General features: G+C 39.0%; 9 non-coding genes across 9 annotated transcripts; all 9 read right to left on the bottom strand.

The window, feature by feature from the left end:
- Positions 1–437: 437 nt before the first annotated feature.
- On the bottom strand, positions 438–510 carry trnar-acg (transfer RNA arginine (anticodon ACG)). The gene has a single exon. It is a non-coding gene; the product is annotated as a tRNA-Arg (tRNA).
- A 498-nt stretch (positions 511–1,008) lies between these two features.
- Positions 1,009–1,081, bottom strand: trnar-acg (transfer RNA arginine (anticodon ACG)). The gene has a single exon. It is a non-coding gene; the product is annotated as a tRNA-Arg (tRNA).
- A 498-nt stretch (positions 1,082–1,579) lies between these two features.
- trnar-acg (transfer RNA arginine (anticodon ACG)) lies at positions 1,580–1,652 on the bottom strand. Its single transcript has one exon. It is a non-coding gene; the product is annotated as a tRNA-Arg (tRNA).
- A 2,261-nt stretch (positions 1,653–3,913) lies between these two features.
- Positions 3,914–3,986, bottom strand: trnar-acg (transfer RNA arginine (anticodon ACG)). The gene has a single exon. It is a non-coding gene; the product is annotated as a tRNA-Arg (tRNA).
- A 1,069-nt stretch (positions 3,987–5,055) lies between these two features.
- On the bottom strand, positions 5,056–5,128 carry trnar-acg (transfer RNA arginine (anticodon ACG)). Its single transcript has one exon. It is a non-coding gene; the product is annotated as a tRNA-Arg (tRNA).
- A 1,682-nt stretch (positions 5,129–6,810) lies between these two features.
- On the bottom strand, positions 6,811–6,883 carry trnar-acg (transfer RNA arginine (anticodon ACG)). The gene has a single exon. It is a non-coding gene; the product is annotated as a tRNA-Arg (tRNA).
- A 1,661-nt stretch (positions 6,884–8,544) lies between these two features.
- On the bottom strand, positions 8,545–8,617 carry trnar-acg (transfer RNA arginine (anticodon ACG)). The gene has a single exon. It is a non-coding gene; the product is annotated as a tRNA-Arg (tRNA).
- A 1,661-nt stretch (positions 8,618–10,278) lies between these two features.
- Positions 10,279–10,351, bottom strand: trnar-acg (transfer RNA arginine (anticodon ACG)). The gene has a single exon. It is a non-coding gene; the product is annotated as a tRNA-Arg (tRNA).
- A 1,661-nt stretch (positions 10,352–12,012) lies between these two features.
- On the bottom strand, positions 12,013–12,085 carry trnar-acg (transfer RNA arginine (anticodon ACG)). The gene has a single exon. It is a non-coding gene; the product is annotated as a tRNA-Arg (tRNA).
- Between the last annotated feature and the right edge of the window lie 70 nt (positions 12,086–12,155).

Below are 12,155 nucleotides of genomic sequence, written 5' to 3'. Positions count from 1 at the left end.
ATTCTCATTCCAAGCCCATTTTTCTCATTGTGAAAGTCAAATGGCTGACCATAGCTAGGTATGAATATGGCGCATTCAATCTTGTTGGGGAAATTAGCTTTTCTTTTAGAATAAAAGAAAAGCAAATTTTTTTCGTGGCTTTTGTACTTCAGCTCCTTCCACTGAGTATTCTTACTCGGTGAGAACGAATACTCCCGATGGCTCGGACTTAGATTCATCTCGCTTAGCAGACTTCTAACCCGTCTACAAACATCATATAAAAGTCTAAAGCAAATGAAAAAGTGAAATAGAATGATATCACCCCATAACATTTCTTGTTCCTACCTCTATTGTTCATTGTGAAACTCAAATGACTACCCTGAGAGCAATTTGGTGTGGTGCATGTTATTCTTTGGAATATTAACCCAGCATTAGTTTCCAGGCATTTTAAAATCTTTCGAGCTAGCCAGGAGTCGAACCTGGAATCTTCTGATCCGTAGTCAGACGCGTTATCCATTGCGCCACTAACCCACCTGTATAAACACAGACCATCATTAAAATTCTTCCAATAAGAAAGGACGCTTGCTTTAAAATTCTCATTCCAAGCCCATTTTTCTCATTGTGAAAGTCAAATGGCTGACCATAGCTAGGTATGAATATGGCGCATTCAATCTTGTTGGGGAAATGAGCTTTTCTTTTAGAATAAAAGAAAAGCTAATTTTTTTCGTGGCTTTTGTACTTCAGCTCCTTCCACTGAGTATTCTTACTCGGTGAGAACGAATACTCCCGATGGCTCGGACTTTGATTCTTCTCGCTTAGCAGACTTCTAACCCGTCTACAAACGTCATATAAAAGTCTAAAGCAAATGAAAAAGTGAAATAGAATGATATCACCCCATTAAATTACTTGTTCCTACCTCTATTGTTCATTGTGAAACTCAAATGTCTACCCTGAAAGCAATTTGGTGTGGTGCATGTTATTCTTTGGAATAATAACCCAGCATTAGTTTCCAGGCATTTTAACATCTTTCGAGCTAGCCAGGAGTCGAACCTGGAATCTTCTGATCCGTAGTCAGACGCGTTATCCATTGCGCCACTAGCCCACCTGTATAAACACAGACCATCATTATAATTCGTCCAATAAGAAAGGACGCTTGCTTTAAAATTCTCATTCCAAGCCCATTTTTCTCATTGTGAAAGTCAAATGGCTGACCATAGCTAGGTATGAATATGGCGCATTCAATCTTGTTGGGGAAATTAGCTTTTCTTTTAGAATAAAAGAAAAGCTAATTTTTTTCGTGGCTTTTGTACTTCAGCTCCTTCCACTGAGTATTCTTACTCGGTGAGAACGAATACTCCCGATGGCTCAGACTTAGATTCAACTCGCTTAGCAGACTTCTAACCCGTCTACAAACGTCATATAAAAGTCTAAAGCAAAGGAAAAAGTGAAATAGAATGATATCACCCCATATAATTACTTTTTCCTACCTCTATTGTTCTTTGTGAAACTCAAATGTCTACCCTGAGAGCAATTTGGTGTGGTGCATGTTATTCTTTGGAATATTAACCCAGCATTAGTTTCCAGGCATTTTAATATCATTCGAGCTAGCCAGGAGTCGAACCTGGAATCTTCTGATCCGTAGTCAGACGCGTTATCCATTGCGCCACTAACCCACCTGTATAAACACAGACCATCATTAAAATTCGTCCAATAAGAAAGGACGCTTGCTTTAAAATTCTCATTCCAAGCCCATTTTTCTCATTGTGAAAGTCAAATGGCTGACCATAGCTAGGTATGAATATGGCGCATTCAATCTTGTTGGGGAAATGAGCTTTTCTTTTAGAATAAAAGAAAAGCTAATTTTTTTCGTGGCTTTTGTACTTCAGCTCCTTCCACTGAGTATTCTTACTCGGTGAGAACGAATACTCCCGATGGCTCGGACTTAGATTCTTCTCGCTTAGCAGACTTCTAACCCGTCTACAAACGTCATATAAAAGTCTAAAGCAAATGAAAAAGTGAAATAGAATGATATCACCCCATTAAATTACTTGTTCCTACCTCTATTGTTCATTGTGAAACTCAAATGTCTACCCTGAGAGCAATTTGGTGTGGTGCATGTTATTCTTTGGAATAATAACCCAGCATTAGTTTCCAGGCATTTTTCAATCTTTCGAGCTAGCCAGGAGTCGAACCTGGAATCTTCTGATCCGTAGTCAGACTCGTTAACCATTGCGCCACTAGCCCACCTGTGTAAACACATACCATCATTAAAATTCGTCCAATATGAAAGGACGCAAGATTGAATGCGCCATATTCTTGCTTTAAAATTCTCATTCCAAGCCCATTTTTCTCATTGTGAAAGTCAAATGGCTGACCATAGCTAGGTATGAATATGGCGCATTCAATCTTGTTGGGGAAATGAGCTTTTCTTTTAGAATAAAAGAAAAGCTAATTTTTTTCGTGGCTTTTGTACTTCAGCTCCTTCCACTGAGTATTCTTACTCGGTGAGAACGAATACTCCCGATGGCTCGGACTTAGATTCATCTCGCTTAGCAGACTTCTAACCCGTCTACAAACGTCATATAAAAGTCTAAAGCAAAGGAAAAAGTGAAATAGAATGATATCACCCCATATAATTACTTGTTCCTACCTCTATTGTTCATTGTGAAACTCAAATGTCTACCCTGAGAGCAATTTGGTGTGGTGCATGTTATTCTTTGGAATAATAACCCAGCATTACTTTCCAGGCATCTTAAAATCTTTCGAGCTAGCCAGGAGTCGAACTTGGAAACTTCTGATCCGTAGTCAGACACGTAATCCATTGCGCCACAAGCCCACCTGTTTAAACACAGACCATCATTAAAATTCTTCCAATAAGAAAGGACGCTTGCTTTAAAATTCTCATTCCAAGCCCATTTTTCTCATTGTGAAAGTCAAATGGCTGACCATAGCTAGGAATGAAAATGGCGCATTCAATCTTGTTGGGGAAATGAGCTTTTCTTTTAGAATAAAAGAAAAGCTAATTTTTTTCGTGGCTTTTGTACTTCAGCTCCTTCCACTGAGTATTCTTACTCGGTGAGAACGAATACTCCCGATGGCTCGGACTTAGATTCTTCTCGCTTAGCAGACTTCTAACCCGTCTACAAACGTCATATAAAAGTCTAAAGCAAATGAAAAAGTGAAATAGAATGATATCACCCCATAAAATTACTTGTTCCTACCTCTATTGTTCATTGTGAAACTCAAATGTCTACCCTGAGAGCAATTTGGTGTGGTGCATGTTATTCTTTGGAATAATAACCCAGCATTAGTTTCCAGGCATTTTAAAATCTTTCGAGCTAGCCAGGAGTCGAACCTGGAATCTTCTGATCCGTAGTCAGACGCGTTATCCATTGCGCCACTGACCCACCTGTTTCAACACGGACCATCATTAAAATTCGTCCAATATGAAAGGACGCAAGATTGAATGCGCCATATTCTTGCTTTAAAATTCTCATTCCAAGCCCATTTTTCTCATTGTGAAAGTCAAATGGCTGACCATAGCTAGGTATGAATATGGCGCATTCAATCTTGTTGGGGAAATGAGCTTTTCTTTTAGAATAAAAGAATAGCTAATTTCTTTCGTGTTTTTTGTGGCTTCTGCACTTCAGCTCCTTCCACTGAGTATTTGTACTCAGTGGGACAGAATACTCCCGATGGCTCGGACTTAGATACTTCTCGCTTAGCAGACTTCTAACACGTCTAAAACGTTATATGAAAGTCTAAAGCAAAGGAAAAAGTGAAATAGAATGATATCACCCCATATAATTCCTTGTTCCTACCTCTATTGTTCATTGTGAAACTCAAATGTCTACCCTGAGAGCAATTTGGTGTGGTGCATGTTATTCTTTGGAATAATAACCCAGCATTAGTTTCCATGCATTTTAAAATCTTTCGAGCTAGCCAGGAGTCGAACCTGGAATCTTCTGATCCGTAGTCAGACGCGTTATCCATTGCGCCACTAGCCCACCTGTATAAACACAGACCATCATTAAAATTCGTCCAATAAGAAAGGACGCTTGCTTTAAAATTCTCATTCCAAGCCCATTTTTCTCATTGTGAAAGTCAAATGGCTGACCATAGCTAGGAATGAAAATGGCGCATTCAATCTTGTTGGGGAAATGAGCTTTTCTTTTAGAATAAAAGAAAAGCAATTTTTTTTCGTGGCTTTTGTACTTCAGCTCCTTCCACTGAGTTTTCTTACTCGGTGAGAACGAATACTCCCGATGGCTCGGACTTAGGTTCTTCTCGCTTAGCAGACTTCTAACCCGTCTACAAACGTCATATAAAAGTCTAAAGCAAAGGAAAAAGTGAAATAGAATGATATCACCCCATATAATTACTTGTTCCTACCTCTATAGTTCATTGTGAAACTCAAATGTCTACCCTGAGAGCAATTTGGTGTGGTGCATGTTATTCTTTGGAATAATAACCCAGCATTAGTTACCAGGCATTTTAAAATCTTTCGAGCTAGCCAGGAGTCGAACCTGCAATCATTTGATCCGTAGTCAGACAAGTTATCCATTGCGCCACAAGCCCACCTGTTTAAACACAGACCATCATTAAAATTCGTCCAATAAGAAAGGACGCTTGTTTTAAAATTCTCATTCCAAGCCCATTTTTCTCATTGTGAAAGTCAAATGGCTGACCATAGCTAGGTATGAATATGGCGCATTCAATCTTGTTGGGGAAATGAGCTTTTCTTTTAGAATAAAAGAAAAGCAAATTTTTTTCGTGGCTTTTGTACTTCAGCTCCTTCCACTGAGTATTCTTACTCGGTGAGAACGAATACTCCCGATGGCTCGGACTTAGATTCATCTCGCTTAGCAGACTTCTAACCCGTCTACAAACATCATATAAAAGTCTAAAGCAAATGAAAAAGTGAAATAGAATGATATCACCCCATAACATTTCTTGTTCCTACCTCTATTGTTCATTGTGAAACTCAAATGTCTACCCTGAGAGCAATTTGGTGTGGTGCATGTTATTCTTTGGAATATTAACCCAGCATTAGTTTCCAGGCATTTTATAATCTTTCGAGCTAGCCAGGAGTCGAACCTGGAATCTTCTGATCCGTAGTCAGACGCGTTATCCATTGCGCCACTAACCCACCTGTATAAACACAGACCATCATTAAAATTCATCCAATATGAAAGGACGCAAGATTGAATGCGCCATATTCTTGCTTTAAAATTCTCATTCCAAGCCCATTTTTCTCATTGTGAAAGTCAAATGGCTGACCATAGCTAGGTATGAATATGGCGCATTCAATCTTGTTGGGGAAATGAGCTTTTCTTTTAGAATAAAAGAGAAGCTAATTTTTTTCGTGGCTTTTGTACTTCAGCTCCTTCCACTGAGTATTCTTACTCGGTGAGAACGAATACTCCCGATGGCTCGGACTTAGATTCTTCTCGCTTAGCAGACTTCTAACCCGTCTACAAACGTCATATAAAAGTCTAAAGCAAATGAAAAAGTGAAATAGAATGATATCACCCCATTAAATTACTTGTTCCTACCTCTATTGTTCATTGTGAAACTCAAATGTCTACCCTGAGAGCAATTTGGTGTGGTGCATGTTATTCTTTGGAATAATAACCCAGCTTTAGTTTCCAGGCATTTTACAATCTTTCGAGCTAGCCAGGAGTCGAACCTGGAATCTTCTGATCCGTAGTCAGACTCGTTAACCATTGCGCCACTAGCCCACCTGTGTAAACACATACCATCATTAAAATTCGTCCAATATGAAAGGACGCAAGATTGAATGCGCCATATTCTTGCTTTAAAATTCTCATTCCAAGCCCATTTTTCTCATTGTGAAAGTCAAATGGCTGACCATAGCTAGGTATGAATATGGCGCATTCAATCTTGTTGGGGAAATGAGCTTTTGTTTTAGAATAAAAGAAAAGCTAATTTTTTTCGTGGCTTTTGTACTTCAGCTCCTTCCACTGAGTATTCTTACTCGGTGAGAACGAATACTCCCGATGGCTCGGACTTAGATTCATCTCGCTTAGCAGACTTCTAACCCGTCTACAAACGTCATATAAAAGTCTAAAGCAAAGGAAAAAGTGAAATAGAATGATATCACCCCATATAATTACTTGTTCCTACCTCTATTGTTCATTGTGAAACTCAAATGTCTACCCTGAGAGCAATTTGGTGTGGTGCATGTTATTCTTTGGAATAATAACCCAGCATTAGTTTCCAGGCATCTTAAAATCTTTCGAGCTAGCCAGGAGTCGAACCTGTAATCTTCTGATCCGTAGTCAGACACGTAATCCATTGCGCCACAAGCCCACCTGTTTAAACACAGACCATCATTAAAATTCTTCCAATAAGAAAGGACGCTTGCTTTAAAATTCTCATTCCAAGCCCATTTTTCTCATTGTGAAAGTCAAATGGCTGACCATAGCTAGGTATGAATATGGCGCATTCAATCTTGTTGGGGAAATTAGCTTTTCTTTTAGAATAAAAGAAAAGCTAATTTTTTTCGTGGCTTTTGTACTTCAGCTCCTTCCACTGAGTATTCTTACTCGGTGAGAACGAATACTCCCGATGGCTCAGACTTAGATTCAACTCGCTTAGCAGACTTCTAACCCGTCTACAAACGTCATATAAAAGTCTAAAGCAAAGGAAAAAGTGAAATAGAATGATATCACCCCATATAATTACTTTTTCCTACCTCTATTGTTCTTTGTGAAACTCAAATGTCTACCCTGAGAGCAATTTGGTGTGGTGCATGTTATTCTTTGGAATATTAACCCAGCATTAGTTTCCAGGCATTTTAAAATCTTTCGAGCTAGCCAGGAGTCGAACCTGGAATCTTCTGATCCGTAGTCAGACGCGTTATCCATTGCGCCACTAACCCACCTGTATAAACACAGACCATCATTAAAATTCTTCCAATAAGAAAGGACGCTTGCTTTAAAATTCTCATTCCAAGCCCATTTTTCTCATTGTGAAAGTCAAATGGCTGACCATAGCTAGGTATGAATATGGCGCATTCAATCTTGTTGGGGAAATGAGCTTTTCTTTTAGAATAAAAGAAAAGCTAATTTTTTTCGTGGCTTTTGTACTTCAGCTCCTTCCACTGAGTATTCTTACTCGGTGAGAACGAATACTCCCGATGGCTCGGACTTAGATTCTTCTCGCTTAGCAGACTTCTAACCCGTCTACAAACGTCATATAAAAGTCTAAAGCAAATGAAAAAGTGAAATAGAATGATATCACCCCATTAAATTACTTGTTCCTACCTCTATTGTTCATTGTGAAACTCAAATGTCTACCCTGAGAGCAATTTGGTGTGGTGCATGTTATTCTTTGGAATAATAACCCAGCATTAGTTTCCAGGCATTTTTCAATCTTTCGAGCTAGCCAGGAGTCGAACCTGGAATCTTCTGATCCGTAGTCAGACTCGTTAACCATTGCGCCACTAGCCCACCTGTGTAAACACATACCATCATTAAAATTCGTCCAATATGAAAGGACGCAAGATTGAATGCGCCATATTCTTGCTTTAAAATTCTCATTCCAAGCCCATTTTTCTCATTGTGAAAGTCAAATGGCTGACCATAGCTAGGTATGAATATGGCGCATTCAATCTTGTTGGGGAAATGAGCTTTTCTTTTAGAATAAAAGAAAAGCTAATTTTTTTCGTGGCTTTTGTACTTCAGCTCCTTCCACTGAGTATTCTTACTCGGTGAGAACGAATACTCCCGATGGCTCGGACTTAGATTCATCTCGCTTAGCAGACTTCTAACCCGTCTACAAACGTCATATAAAAGTCTAAAGCAAAGGAAAAAGTGAAATAGAATGATATCACCCCATATAATTACTTGTTCCTACCTCTATTGTTCATTGTGAAACTCAAATGTCTACCCTGAGAGCAATTTGGTGTGGTGCATGTTATTCTTTGGAATAATAACCCAGCATTAGTTTCCAGGCATCTTAAAATCTTTCGAGCTAGCCAGGAGTCGAACCTGTAATCTACTGATCCGTAGTCAGACACGTAATCCATTGCGCCACAAGCCCACCTGTTTAAACACAGACCATCATTAAAATTCTTCCAATAAGAAAGGACGCTTGCTTTAAAATTCTCATTCCAAGCCCATTTTTCTCATTGTGAAAGTCAAATGGCTGACCATAGCTAGGTATGAATATGGCGCATTCAATCTTGTTGGGGAAATTAGCTTTTCTTTTAGAATAAAAGAAAAGCTAATTTTTTTCGTGGCTTTTGTACTTCAGCTCCTTCCACTGAGTATTCTTACTCGGTGAGAACGAATACTCCCGATGGCTCAGACTTAGATTCAACTCGCTTAGCAGACTTCTAACCCGTCTACAAACGTCATATAAAAGTCTAAAGCAAAGGAAAAAGTGAAATAGAATGATATCACCCCATATAATTACTTTTTCCTACCTCTATTGTTCTTTGTGAAACTCAAATGTCTACCCTGAGAGCAATTTGGTGTGGTGCATGTTATTCTTTGGAATATTAACCCAGCATTAGTTTCCAGGCATTTTAAAATCTTTCGAGCTAGCCAGGAGTCGAACCTGGAATCTTCTGATCCGTAGTCAGACGCGTTATCCATTGCGCCACTAACCCACCTGTATAAACACAGACCATCATTAAAATTCTTCCAATAAGAAAGGACGCTTGCTTTAAAATTCTCATTCCAAGCCCATTTTTCTCATTGTGAAAGTCAAATGGCTGACCATAGCTAGGTATGAATATGGCGCATTCAATCTTGTTGGGGAAATGAGCTTTTCTTTTAGAATAAAAGAAAAGCTAATTTTTTTCGTGGCTTTTGTACTTCAGCTCCTTCCACTGAGTATTCTTACTCGGTGAGAACGAATACTCCCGATGGCTCGGACTTAGATTCTTCTCGCTTAGCAGACTTCTAACCCGTCTACAAACGTCATATAAAAGTCTAAAGCAAATGAAAAAGTGAAATAGAATGATATCACCCCATTAAATTACTTGTTCCTACCTCTATTGTTCATTGTGAAACTCAAATGTCTACCCTGAGAGCAATTTGGTGTGGTGCATGTTATTCTTTGGAATAATAACCCAGCATTAGTTTCCAGGCATTTTTCAATCTTTCGAGCTAGCCAGGAGTCGAACCTGGAATCTTCTGATCCGTAGTCAGACTCGTTAACCATTGCGCCACTAGCCCACCTGTGTAAACACATACCATCATTAAAATTCGTCCAATATGAAAGGACGCAAGATTGAATGCGCCATATTCTTGCTTTAAAATTCTCATTCCAAGCCCATTTTTCTCATTGTGAAAGTCAAATGGCTGACCATAGCTAGGTATGAATATGGCGCATTCAATCTTGTTGGGGAAATGAGCTTTTCTTTTAGAATAAAAGAAAAGCTAATTTTTTTCGTGGCTTTTGTACTTCAGCTCCTTCCACTGAGTATTCTTACTCGGTGAGAACGAATACTCCCGATGGCTCGGACTTAGATTCATCTCGCTTAGCAGACTTCTAACCCGTCTACAAACGTCATATAAAAGTCTAAAGCAAAGGAAAAAGTGAAATAGAATGATATCACCCCATATAATTACTTGTTCCTACCTCTATTGTTCATTGTGAAACTCAAATGTCTACCCTGAGAGCAATTTGGTGTGGTGCATGTTATTCTTTGGAATAATAACCCAGCATTAGTTTCCAGGCATCTTAAAATCTTTCGAGCTAGCCAGGAGTCGAACCTGTAATCTACTGATCCGTAGTCAGACACGTAATCCATTGCGCCACAAGCCCACCTGTTTAAACACAGACCATCATTAAAATTCTTCCAATAAGAAAGGACGCTTGCTTTAAAATTCTCATTCCAAGCCCATTTTTCTCATTGTGAAAGTCAAATGGCTGACCATAGCTAGGTATGAATATGGCGCATTCAATCTTGTTGGGGAAATTAGCTTTTCTTTTAGAATAAAAGAAAAGCTAATTTTTTTCGTGGCTTTTGTACTTCAGCTCCTTCCACTGAGTATTCTTACACGGTGAGAACGAATACTCCCGATGGCTCAGACTTAGATTCAACTCGCTTAGCAGACTTCTAACCCGTCTACAAACGTCATATAAAAGTCTAAAGCAAAGGAAAAAGTGAAATAGAATGATATCACCCCATATAATTACTTTTTCCTACCTCTATTGTTCTTTGTGAAACTCAAATGTCTACCCTGAGAGCAATTTGGTGTGGTGCATGTTATTCTTTGGAATATTAACCCAGCATTAGTTTCCAGGCATTTTAAAATCTTTCGAGCTAGCCAGGAGTCGAACCTGGAATCTTCTGATCCGTAGTCAGACGCGTTATCCATTGCGCCACTAACCCACCTGTATAAACACAGACCATCATTAAAATTCGTCCAATAAGAAAGGACGCTTGCTTTAAAATTCTCATTCCAAGCCCATTTTTCTCATTGTGAAAGTCAAATGGCTGACCATAGCTAGGTATGAATATGGCGCATTCAATCTTGTTGGGGAAATGAGCTTTTCTTTTAGAATAAAAGAAAAGCTAATTTTTTTCGTGGCTTTTGTACTTCAGCTCCTTCCACTGAGTATTCTTACTCGGTGAGAACGAATACTCCCGATGGCTCGGACTTAGATTCTTCTCGCTTAGCAGACTTCTAACCCGTCTACAAACGTCATATAAAAGTCTAAAGCAAATGAAAAAGTGAAATAGAATGATATCACCCCATTAAATTACTTGTTCCTACCTCTATTGTTCATTGTGAAACTCAAATGTCAACCCTGAGAGCAATTTGGTGTGGTGCATGTTATTCTTTGGAATAATAACCCAGCATTAGTTTCCAGGCATTTTTCAATCTTTCGAGCTAGCCAGGAGTCGAACCTGGAATCTTCTGATCCGTAGTCAGACTCGTTAACCATTGCGCCACTAGCCCACCTGTGTAAACACATACCATCATTAAAATTCGTCCAATATGAAAGGACGCAAGATTGAATGCGCCATATTCTTGCTTTAAAATTCTCATTCCAAGCCCATTTTTCTCATTGTGAAAGTCAAATGGCTGACCATAGCTAGGTATGAATATGGCGCATTCAATCTTGTTGGGGAAATGAGCTTTTCTTTTAGAATAAAAGAAAAGCTAATTTTTTTCGTGGCTTTTGTACTTCAGCTCCTTCCACTGAGTATTCTTACTCGGTGAGAACGAATACTCCCGATGGCTCGGACTTAGATTCATCTCGCTTAGCAGACTTCTAACCCGTCTACAAACGTCATATAAAAGTCTAAAGCAAAGGAAAAAGTGAAATAGAATGATATCACCCCATATAATTACTTGTTCCTACCTCTATTGTTCATTGTGAAACTCAAATGTCTACCCTGAGAGCAATTTGGTGTGGTGCATGTTATTCTTTGGAATAATAACCCAGCATTAGTTTCCAGGCATCTTAAAATCTTTCGAGCTAGCCAGGAGTCGAACATGTAATCTTCTGATCCGTAGTCAGACACGTAATCCATTGCGCCACAAGCCCACCTGTTTAAACACAGACCATCATTAAAATTCTTCCAATAAGAAAGGACACTTGCTTTAAAATTCTCATTCCAAGCCCATTTTTCTCATTGTGAAAGTCAAATGGCTGACCATAGCTAGGTATGAATATGGCGCATTCAATCTTGTTGGGGAAATTAGCTTTTCTTTTAGAATAAAAGAAAAGCTAATTTTTTTCGTGGCTTTTGTACTTCAGCTCCTTCCACTGAGTATTCTTACTCGGTGAGAACGAATACTCCCGATGGCTCAGACTTAGATTCAACTCGCTTAGCAGACTTCTAACCCGTCTACAAACGTCATATAAAAGTCTAAAGCAAATGAAAAAGTGAAATAGAATGATATCACCCCATAAAATTACTTGTTCCTACCTCTATTGTTCATTGTGAAACTCAAATGTCTACCCTGAGAGCAATTTGGTGTGGTGCATGTTATTCTTTGGAATATTAACCCAGCATTAGTTTCCAGGCATTTTAAAATCTTTCGAGCTAGCCAGGAGTCGAACCTGGAATCTTCTGATCCGTAGTCAGACGCGTTATCCATTGCGCCACTAACCCACCTGTATAAACACAGACCATCATTAAAATTCGTCCAATAAGAAAGGACGCTTGCTTTAAAATTCTCATT

This window comes from Gadus macrocephalus, chromosome 5, assembly GCF_031168955.1.
Source record: "Gadus macrocephalus chromosome 5, ASM3116895v1".
Lineage (NCBI taxonomy): Eukaryota > Metazoa > Chordata > Actinopteri > Gadiformes > Gadidae > Gadus > Gadus macrocephalus.
Note: the sequence above shows the minus strand (reverse complement) of the source record. Positions and strands in the feature narration are given on the sequence as shown.